Raw genomic sequence first — 12,263 nt, 5'->3', positions numbered from 1 at the left:
CATTTCCGATATATGGTTTGCTCCTTACACTACTGATTAGAAGTATTATCATCTAGTTTTAAATCGAAGTAGTTTCTACACTCCTAAATGTCATTACCATCTAAATTGCTTGTTGCCACGTATACAAAATAGAAAATACATACATGTAAACGTACTTTATTTGAATTTTATTGATGACTAAGCTTTTTTACACCAACCAATAGGAATCCCCCACGTTTTGATTAACATAAATATTAAGCGTGTCTGGACAGAAACATCACAACTATATGTCTTAAACCATTTTCTTGAAAGCAGTAATTTAACTTTGAAATGTATAGTTGGATTTCATTTTAGTTTTTACTTTTGGATAATTAATATTTTTTCATATAATTTTTATAACCAATGTGAAAATAATTGAAAACTAAAATGTGTAATACATGTATTTACAGATTTACATGTATTTACAGAATTATTTGAGTATATGGTATATTATTATTGTTTTTATGAATTAAAAATATCACGTTTAGAAGCATAGAACTATTAGTTTTTGTGTAAGAAGTATAAAAAGTAAATGATATTTCTTGCAGCTCATAAAAATGAAGCCTGTAGTACTAGTTCTTCTGGTATGTCTCGCGAGTCTCGTAGCTGTTTCAGAAGGGTAAGTTATCTTTAAGTTTCTTCTTGAAATATGATTTTTAACACAATCATAAAAAAAGAATTTTTAAAGTTTAATCCTTAAGTACCTTACTTTGATACTATTCGTTTATATAAAAATACTAAATTCTCGTGATGTAATAATTGTGAGAAAATATCAAATGTTTACATGTAAATATAGTTTGATTTTATCATCTTGACGGATCACGTATAATCAAAAATCAATATATCCAAAGACCAATTGTACACAGATTATACAACTAAAATAATTCACGCTTCATTTTTTCTTCTCTCAAAATAGTTGTTGTAGAACGTGGAATGGCGCATGCGATCATGATAGCGATTGCTGCAAAGATTATACTTGCGAAATGTTGGTTATTTTATTATTAACAAATTTACGTAAACTAAAATAACATTTTTTTTTCATTATTAAATGTACTTAAACTAAAATGATATATTAAATTAAAATACTTAACTGCCATTTTTTATTTTGGAGATTGTATTTTTCTGTTATGTGTCAACAGTGCAACTAAACTATTACAAAAATAAAACAATCCTTGCACAAAAGGAAAATAAAATTATCTGCTTAAAACATCGTTTATATTTTAAAGTGGCAATTTACTAAAAGAAAAAAAAATGGCAGCACATTAAAGAAATCTAAACCGTCGAGAAATTAATTTAAATAGTTCAGCCTATTCAAACAGTATATGAGATATCATCTGTATAACAACAAAAAGTCATCATTGACGCATTGTCCGTCTATCGCTTAGGCTCTCTTAAAATATTCCATTAACAAGACTTAAGTATAGACAGCTAGACTAGTAAAGCTAAACGTGCCCTGACTAAACAGGCAACGTGATATATATTATAAACTTATCATAAAAACGTGTTTAAATTTAAATCTATATGACTAATAACCATTTATCTATAAATTTCAGCGATGAAAAACGACAACACGCATTATTATGCAAGCCAGTACCGGGAACAAAAAAGTATGATCAAGAAAATATTTTTTTAAGATTGCTTTTATGTGTTTTTTTTAAGTTTAACCTTTTTTTATGTATACATTTGTTGTGTTGCTTGTTGTTTTTTTTTTATTAAAAAAAGTCTTAAATACGTCTCTTCTTTATTATTATTTTTTTTTATTTTATTTATTAATAATAAAAAATGAATGCGTTTGCTTGGTACTATCATTATGTTCATCATAATAATTATGTCTCTGTTTTTATTACAGGAAATGAATTAAAAGAATACATATCCAGTTTAAAAAGGCAGATCCAGTACAAAATAAAAATGTGTAACAGACATTTGTTTTGATTTTCTAATTTATTTGAATTTATCAGTGTGCTAAATTGTTCCGTATGTGCTAAATTAAATTTAACAAACAAATATCCGGTCTTCATTTCAAACAGGCGCGAACGATTTTTGTGTCAATTAAAATTTCGCATTACACATGTAAAATATTAATAAACAAATAGAGAATGATTATGATTTTTTTAATTACATTTGGGTTTCTATATAATACAATATTCATTGACTTTTAACTAATGTATACAAAAAAAAACTGATATACATATGACAGTGATAAGTATTTTAGAAATAAAATGTATTATTGCTTTAAAAAAACCAGCTAAATTGTTCTGATCGCATGCCATGGTATAAACAACGTTTATACACATTTTATTAAATGTATGAGATTTGTATTTGTTGTATTTTGTTGTATTTGCTAAAAAAAAAACATTCAGATATTCCACAATCTAATAAAGGCAGTATTTGCTGATATGTAACGTTTAGTTTTATAGCACTTTTGTGTACAGATAGAAGAGGACGCTGCTTAGTTATAAAGCTGCCGCTCCACACTATAGAAGCATAATCCAACCTAGATTGAATAAAAGCTTCATAAAAAACGTGCCTGCTCCTATAGTCGAGAAAGTTCTTTATCCTTGCTAATTGAAACGTCGTCTTTAATAAAGACATTCTTAGAAAATGAATATGATCGGACCAAGTGAGGTTGTGATCTATAAACAATCCTAGGCATTTGTAACTATCAACCTGTTCAGTGTTTGTATTGTCTATAGCACGGGTTCCCAACCTGGGGGTCGCGACCCCCCTGGGGGTCGCGAAGGGCTTTCTGGGGGGTCGCCAACTAGTATATTAAACCTTATTAATGAGAAACAAAACATAAATATTTAGAAGAATATCTAAAATTCGGCTTTACCAACATCACTGGAAATGGAATAGAGAAGAAGCAAAGAGTACTATATAAAGTTGTTCTCAGTCACGAGTTTATGAAATCTTCAAAACTAAAACGTCATTTGAGACAAGTTATTCTGAACACACCAAAAAAGATATGGAGTTCTTTCGTCGGCATGAAGATAGTTGCAAACGCCAGAGACTTGATCGAACAGGAAGTTTTCACCAAGGAAACACAGCATTAGGGCAAGCATCAAATGAAGTCCCGATAGAAAGTGCCAAACAAAAAAAACACCGTAGGAGAAAATCTCATCAACCTCTGCATGTTGAAGATGGTTAAATTAACTCTTGGGGATTCCAGTGCAGTAAAGGTGCAACAAATATCTCTGTCTAATAATACTATTCAGCAGCTTATAGCAGACATGTCCGTAGATGTTAAACAACAAATTTTTTATGAAATCAAGCGTTCACCATTGTTTGCTTTTCAATTTGATAAATCGACAGACGTGACTTCGTGTTCAGATGATAGCAAAGAAGAGTTGCTATTTTGTGAAGATAGCGTGGAGAAAATAAATACGTTTTTTTTTTTAAATTTGATGACTAAAATGGGTTAAAAACGGCTGTGCGGGTTTGTACGGATGGTGCACTATCTATGTTTAGGTCAAAATTGGACTTTCTGAAAACATAAAAGATAAAGCTCCCTAACCACTGCATGATTCACCAGTATGCCCTCTCCATCAAGACTCCATTTCTAGTAAAAGTCGTACATTATATTAAATCTGGAACCTTTAAAAAACTGAACAAAGACAATATAGATCACGAGGTTCTGATCTTCTACACTACAGTACGCTGGCTGTCAAACGAATTGTTGTGAATCGTGTTTTTGAATAGAAATTTGAAATCAAATTGTTCTTGGGAGTGCAAAGGAAACAAGACCTTTTGGTATACTTAAAACGACCCAGAGTGGTTGGAGAGATACAATCGAACATCAACATAAGCAGTGTTTCTTCCAGACTTTTTCTCCGGGGGGGAGGGCACTTGAAATTTTTTTGGGGGGGGGGGGGCGGTAGACTTTCTTCGGGGGGGGGGGGGGCGGACACTGTTAAAAGTATAGATTTTCTATATAAATTATATAAATTTCATTTCGTTCGGGGGGGGGGGGGGGCGGTAAAAAAAATTCGGGGTGGCCCGAAGAGATGCCTGGAAGAAACTCTGAACATAAGCTTAACTTGAAGCTTCAGGGAAAATGAACGAATATTATCACTTTCCATGATAGTCTCGGGGCATTTTTATCAAAGCTGCAGAATTGGCGAAGAAAATAAATCTTGGAAATGTAAATTTGAGAAACTCTGCAGTGTGGTAGATGAAACTGATTGTGAGATAATTAAAATTGTGAAAGAAGCGATTTCTGGGCATCTTGAATCTCTTGAAAACGAACTGCGGCCCATTTATCTGAGTAGAAAGAAGAAGAATGACACATTCCCTTCTTCCCTTGATGTTGCCAGCATTCCCGATGAATTACAAGATGAATTATTTGATTTGCAGAATGATTCCGCGTAAGATGAAAAACTACACACATAATTTTGGTGTAGTATTCACCATTCATACCCAAACGTATTTTCGAGAATCGACTTTCAACACAAAAACAATTTTCAAAAACAAAATTAAGAAATACATTTAATGTTGATAATGACATAGGTTGGCGTTAACAATAACTTAACCGCGAATGTTTAGTAAATAGCATGCAATTTTACTCATCGTATTGAAACAGTTATCAAGAGTAGTTCATATTGAATGTCTTATAGGAAATCTTATTTTAGTCCTTATTAATGTCCATACTAATTTTGGCTTTTAATTTTATGGGGGTCGCGGGTCACTTACTTTTTATAAAAGGGGGTCGCCACTCGAAAAAGGTTGGGAACCACTGGTCTATAGTAATGCGTAATGCGTTGGATGGAAGACGAAGGCGTTTCTGATGAGTTGTAATAAACATTGACTTGGTTTTATCGGGTTGAAGTTTCATTTTGGTAAATTATGTCCAAGTAGCAAGCTGATTGGCACACGTTTGAAGTTTGTAACTGAGTGACACAGCACTGTCTGCAAAGACATGTAAAGAAGTATGGTCAGCGAACATCTCGCACTGACCAGCGTCAATGTGTAATGGAAGATCATTAATGTATAAAGAAAAAAGTAAAGGACCTAAGATTGAGCCCTGTGGAACCCCTATATTGACATATTTCTGTGAAGAGATGGTATTAAGGTGAAACACGCGTTGAGATCGGTTAGATAAAAAGAGTGAAGTAACCTAACTGTAGAGTCGTGGAATTTGTATGGAATTAGTTTTTTTAAGAAGTATGGTGTGATCGATAGAATCAAAGGCTTTTCTAAAATCGACGAACAGCGAGCCACAGAGTAGATTTTTGTTAATATTTTTAAGCCAGTTTTCATTCATCTTAATCAGAGCAGTGTGACAAGAATGAAACTTTCTAAACCCAGACTGATTACTATGGAAAAGCTTGAGCTTTTCTAGGTAGTTTGACATGCATTTGTTTATATGTATTTCTAGTGGCTTGGAGAGGGAAGAAAGTATAGAAATTGGCCTGTAGTTATTAGCATCTTGGATGTTACCTTTTATGTGTAGTGGTATAACCTTAGCATGCTTAAAATGTGTCGGGTAATAATGCTTGGCAATACAGAGGTTATAGACATAGGTTAAAACTTCGGAAATTATTGGAGCTGAAATCTTCAATACTTTATTAGAGATATCATCAAACAAAGAGTAGATGATAGTGTAATAATGGAAAGCTATATTAATGAGTTTTATTGATTTATTTTAAACTAATTTAAAATAAATGACATGCTGTATTAAATTAAACTTAAATGTATACCTTACTGCATTGTGACGCACATTTATAACATGTAGTTTGTGATACGTGATAAAAATGTGGTTAAGTGATACTTATAAATCTGGAGTGTTCGTGATACTAATCAGTAGTGTATAAGATGCCCATGGGATTATATATACATTTTTAATGATGGTAAGGAATATAAATAGTTTGGTGATACACATGTGTGAGGGAGTGTAATCACCTTTAAGTAATTGTATGAGGTAATTAGGATTTAGATAAAATGAGATGGTAGGGAATAAAATAGTTTGTTTTTGCAAGTGGTTGTTATAGGGAGTGTAATTAATTTAATTTTTTAATGAAATACATAGAGCTTGTATATAGTAATGGGAAATGGTTGTTGTGATTTTAACACAATGTGGGTATGGCAATACATTTCCTCACATTTAAAAAAAAAATAATCAATTGTATATTAGTAAAATAATTGGTATGGACTTGTCAAAAATTACATTGTATCTTGGATTTTGCTGTTGTGTTTTTGTATAATAAACAATGAAATCAGAGAGAGAGAGAGAGAGAGAGAGAGAGAGAGAGAGAGATGCAGAGGTTAGAGGAAGTAGTGTTCAACTGTTTCTTGTTCATTGCATACAATGATTAGAGCATTGCGTGACTTCCTTCACATTTTTTATGAGATTCGAACTCAAGACGTTTGGGATAGCAGTCTACTAACCAGCCACGCGAGGAGTAATGAGATCAATACAGGAGGCGTGGTTTTCTGTACGTTGGGCTCGCTATATTTCTGTAGTATATGCCATGAATATTGAAAATACTGGGATGATGTGGTTTGCTTTGATTTTTCATATGTGTAGAGGAATAAATAACACATGTCGAGGTTATGGGAGGGAATGTGTGGAGCTGATGTAGATTTTCTTCAGCTTAATTAAGTTAAGAAATGCATAATGAAATGTTACTGTTCTACGACCCGTTACTCCTACTTCAGCCTTTAGATTTACTTACACATTCTTTGTCCATCAAAGTCAATATGCTAGGCAGAATTTGTTTTATTTGGATTTTTCTCTTCTAGATGGTTCCATGCACCAGCCTAGCAAGCCGAAACTGCCCTGGACTTATGATTTGCTATCACTTGGGACCGCGCAGCACCCAAACAAACATAACAATATGCCTAATACGTTATACAATATGCTGACGTTTAAACACAGTCCAGTTGACAATACAACACACAAACGTATTCATTTAAATTGTGTTTTTAATCAAAAAATCAAACACAAAAAACACAAACAGTGGTTTGATAGTTCGGTTCTCTCTAACATACTTTACTTGTTAGTTTGACGATAGCATTGTGAACGTGCGGAATCTCTAGATAAGAAAAAAAATTAAAACGATTAATAAAGGTGATTAAAAATTCGCACTTTTCCCATTTCACGACGTTGTGTCGGTCAAGACGCAATGGTATTATGCGAATGTGTGAAGACATTCGGTCAAGCCACAATGGTATTATGCGAATGTGTGAAGACTTTCGGTCAAGCCGCAATGATATTATGCGAATGTGTTAAAACTTTCGGTCAAGCCGCAATGGTTTTATGCGAATGTGTGAAAACTTTCGGTCGAACCGCAATGGTGTTATGCGAATGTGTGAAATCTCAGTTGTAAATCTGTACAATCAGTTAAAATATCGGCATAGTCATTTCATTTTCAATGTAAATTTACATTGGGTGACGTGTAGCAAGTGAGTACTGATATAGACATCTTTACACTGGATCGAAATTAGAGCTGAATTTTAACTCATCATTAGGTGTACACTGCAATACTATTGAGAACAATATATAAATGAAACATACTAATACTCTGTTAATACGCATTTCCTCGTATTCAATATTAGGTCATTGCATTGGACGAGCCCATATTTTTAGCACGATTGATTATCTGCATAAGTCGTGGACAAATTAGCATACATATGTATTAGCGCCTGATCAGATAGCTTTAGCGATTAGCCATAATTTAATGGATTTAGTGATGAATGCAATATGTAATAGCTTTAGATAATTAAAATCGCCTAATCTCTTTATGGGACAAAGACCTACTTAATATCAGGTATCACCAAGGTTGACGCTAAATACCTGTAACCGTTTTATTTATTTCTAGTTGATTTATGACCGCTGATGGGAGATCGGTTGTTAAAAAATCAATTATTACAAAACGATGCAGATAAACTAGTAGTTTACATTGGGAATATCACCCACATCTCAAACAGCAAAGTCAGTTCAACTTTTAACTGTATTACCTACACTGAAACATCATAGCATTTAAACACTAACTGAGATAAACTCAACCACCCACACAATGTAGCACCTACACTCTTAACTGGTAGTGTGACCTCCACTCACTCATGGTATGAGCTCACTCTAAGCTGGAAGTAAACCACCCCCTCTCTGAGAGTACCATATACACTACCTGACAGACCTCATTTACACAACCTGACGCTACATATCAACAACACAATATAGACATTACAAGTGCATTTTTTTAAGCAGGATCTATGGCTGAGCTTTTTTGAACCAGCTAATAGAAATCAGCCTGGTTTGATAACCCAGACATAATCGTTGATTTAGCTATCTCGCGTGATAATTGGAACTGCATTTGTTTGGTTTAAAGCACTAGTACGTTGCTGTAAGGTGACGCTATATTATAAGATGATTTTAGCAATGCGATTTTCGAACCTGTACTTTGTTTTCTAAAACTGATGCAATATTTCTTAAATAAAAGTTTTTGCAGCTCTGTTAACATTACAACCCAGGCGCTACAGGGCTTGATGTATAAAAACCTTTAGTTTAAGTTTATTATCCTCTATAATTGTGCGGTATAATTGTTCCATGGCAGATGATTTCAGACGACATATCTTAGGACAAATAATATCATAGAAAAATGATCTCAGAATGCAACGTGGTGTCCACATCGTTTCACAAAGTACAATACACTATGTGAACGATTGGCTTCTATAATCGATAAATCAATCGAATCGGTAATTGTACTGTCACATACAATCCCTAACTACAAGTGCCCCTTACACTATTTGACCTTGAAGAATCTCACACACGCATTGACATAGAAGTACCACATTCACTCCCTTATCTTATAGGATTACCTACACTCACCGACCTCGAAGTACCACATACACTCGGTGACCTTGAAGAATCACCTCAACCCACGACCTAGAAATACTGCCTATACTCATAAGTGTGACCTGTCAATATTACGTTTATTTAGTTGCTGAATATATCTGACCGTTTCTTTAACATCAACAGCCAATATAAATCCCCCCACCTTTAATAAAATGTGCATAAACGGTATCTATACAACGGAATTTTTATCAGTTAAACACCTTGTTTTGTTAGCAATAGTACGCAGTAAGTAATCTTTATAATACATTTTTGTATGGGTGATATTGAATTTATTACTACGTATATATTTTTCTATGCAATAGTAATTATTGTTTATTATTGTTTTATTGCAGCTTTTTAAAATGAAGGTCGTTGTTCTGCTACTTTTAGTATGTCTCTCCAATTTTATTGTTCTAACAGAAAGGTAGGTAAATAAAGTCTAACAAATAATGCTGAAATAATATAATTATGTAATATGTTAAATTTAATTTAAATATTATATATATATATATATATATATATATATATAAAATCATAATATATATATATATATATATATATATATATATATATATATATATATATATATATATATATATATATATATATATATATATATATAATGAACGGTTTACTAACAAAAATTGTTGGGTTTTCTTGAGTTTTTGAAATTTTCAAGATAGTGAAATTATTTATCATAGTAAACAAAATTCAGAAGTTGTTATAACTAGTAAAGTAAGTTGCTTTTGTAAGTAACAATTTGCTATCTTATTATATAAATAAACTATATTAATGGTTTTTTTTGTCTTCTCTATCAAACAGCTGTTGTAAAGAAAGTGGTGAAAAATGTTATGCAAACTGGCAATGTTGCGAACACACGTTTTGCTTAATACATCAGTAATACATTTTTTTTATTTTTTAAAATAATTTATACATATATTCTTTATAAAAAAGAATTATAAATATTACTATAGAGTTAAGCTTTTGAATTCACAGAAAATAGAAACACGTTTTTCTTGGTTAATAAAAGTATTGGTGTGTAGACAGTTTATTTAATAACATCGTTCGGGGGTAACTTGGCATTAATAGGGTTGCTGCAAAACTATATTATAGCTGTTTTGCTCGACAACCTTTGTTAAAAAATAACTGTTGTACGTTTTTGCGATAGTATATAAAAGTTCATAGCAGTTTGACAAACCTTCAAATGACTTCAAATGACTCACATTAATTATAGGTCCCCATAGAATCGACGACAAATGAACCAGAATTTGTTTATACATTTGCATAATACCATTGCGGCTTGACCGAAAGTTTTCACACTTTCGCATAATACCACTGCGGCTTGACCGACAAAATGTCGAGAAATGGGAAAAGTGCGAATTTTTAATCAGGTTAATTAATCGTTTTAATTTTTTTTCTTTTCTAGAGATTCAGCACTTTCACAATGCTATCGTCAAAATAACAAGTAAAGTATGTTAGAGAGAACCGAACTATCAAACCACTGTTCGTGTTTTTTGTGTTTGATTTTTTTTATTAAAAACAAAATTTAAATGAATACATTTGTGTGTTGTATTGTCAACTGGATTGTGTTTAAACGTCAGCATATTGCATAACGTATTAGGCAGATTGTCATGTTTGTTTGTGTGCTGCGTGGTCCCAAGTGATAGCGAGTGAATGCAAATCCATAAGTCCTGGGCAGAGTTGGCTTAATAGCCTGGTGCATGGAACCATCTAGAAGAGAAAAATCCAAATAAAACAAATTCTGCCTTGTATATTGACTTTTTTTTGACAAAGAATGTGTAAGTAAATCTGAAGGCTGAAGTAGGAGTAAAGTAACATTTCATTATGCATAGCTTAACTTAATTAAGCTGCAGAAAATCTACATCAGCTTCGAACATTCGCTCCCATAACCTAGACCTGTGTTATTTATTCCTCCACACATATTAACAATCAATGCAAACCACATTACCCCAGTATTTTCAATATTCATGGCATATGATTACTGTCATATACTACAGAACCCCAACGTACAGAAAACCACGCCTCCTCTATTGATCTCGTTACTCGTCGCGTGGGTGTGTGGTAGACTGTTGTCCCAAACGTCTCGAGTTCGAATCTCGGAAAAAATGTGAAGGAAGTCACGCAATGTTCTAATCATTGTATGCAATGTACAAGAAACAGTTGAACACTAGGCCTACTTCCTCTAGCCTCTCTCTCTCTCTCTCTCTCTCTCTCTCTCTTTTTCTCTCTCGCTCTCTCTGGTTTTATTATTTATTATACAAAAACACAGCAGCATAATCCAAGATACAATGTAATTTTTGACAAGTCCATACCAATTATTTTACTAATATATAATTGATCTTTTTTTTTAATGTGAGGAAATGTTTTGCCATACACACATTGTGTTAAAATCACAACAACCATTTCCCATTACTATATTTATACAAGCTATCCGTATTTCATAAAATTACCCCTACACGTTATATACTTACATACCATTTTATCGCACCCTCGGCTTAGCACAAATTCCATAACAACCTCTTTAAAATGTTATTCGTTTCAAGTTAAGCATTCCATGTCTGCAGGGGAAAAAATTATACAAAACCTAACTTACATCAAACCCTCCGAAAATCACATCCTCCTCTTGATAGATGCATCCTGATTAAAAACTTCATCACACTTACTTCTAGAATTAGAAAACGACACGAAATAAAGGTAACTGAAGATTATAATGCAGTGTATGGGACGGCGTGCCCTAGGGGCAGAGAGCTAGACTGCTAACCCAAAAGTCTCGAGCTCTGATGGGTGCCAAACTCATAGTAAAGCCAAGGTGGCTTGGCATACTTCTTACCACATCCTAATTTACAGAAGCCTTTGTGTGCACTTCTCTCTCTCTCTCTCTCTCTCTCTCTCTCTCTCTCTGTCGCTCTCTTTATCTCCGCAAAATATTTACACAAGCTATGAGATCAATATCTTCAGCAATATATGGTGGGTGTTTTAAATGAATAAACTAAATTTTATTTTGTGAAAGAAAATAAAAATAAAGGCATATTCGAATGTAGAAAAACACTTTTAATTATGCAACCGGAAAAGTGTTAATGGTTGTGACAAGAACGCAATAAACAATGGCTTCATCTTCATCTTTGAGAATATAAAAAACATGAACTTTTTCATTCAAATATGATTAGGATCTTTAGATCTACTTATCGCTATAAAATGTATACCATTTTCTCGGCCAAAGGTAATACAAATTACTTTAAAAAACAACAGAAATACCAGTGAACAGCCGGGTTTTTAAAGGAATGATTTAATTATCTTAATCAGTGTGTTTATTTAATATGTTGTTGTGTTGACTAATTATGTATATAATTTGCTTTTATCTGATAGTTATTTCTTTGCTTCGTCACTAATA

The 12,263-nt window shown here is 32.9% G+C and overlaps 2 long non-coding RNA genes across 2 annotated transcripts; both read left to right on the top strand.

The window, feature by feature from the left end:
- Nucleotides 1-218: 218 nt before the first annotated feature.
- LOC131953945 (uncharacterized) lies at nucleotides 219-1,940 on the top strand. Its single transcript, XR_009388707.1, has 5 exons — nucleotides 219-311; nucleotides 567-637; nucleotides 935-1,003; nucleotides 1,572-1,625; nucleotides 1,868-1,940. It is a non-coding gene; the product is annotated as an uncharacterized LOC131953945 (long non-coding RNA).
- A 7,059-nt stretch (nucleotides 1,941-8,999) lies between these two features.
- Nucleotides 9,000-10,411, top strand: LOC131953955 (uncharacterized). Its single transcript, XR_009388721.1, has 4 exons — nucleotides 9,000-9,097; nucleotides 9,205-9,275; nucleotides 9,674-9,748; nucleotides 10,278-10,411. It is a non-coding gene; the product is annotated as an uncharacterized LOC131953955 (long non-coding RNA).
- The last annotated feature ends 1,852 nt before the right edge of the window (nucleotides 10,412-12,263 follow it).

This window comes from Physella acuta, unplaced genomic scaffold, assembly GCF_028476545.2.
Source record: "Physella acuta isolate Inbredline_101_S28 unplaced genomic scaffold, ASM2847654v3 ptg000966l, whole genome shotgun sequence".
In the NCBI taxonomy this organism is placed as follows: domain Eukaryota; kingdom Metazoa; phylum Mollusca; class Gastropoda; family Physidae; genus Physella; species Physella acuta.
This window is presented reverse-complemented; position numbering and strand designations above follow the sequence as displayed.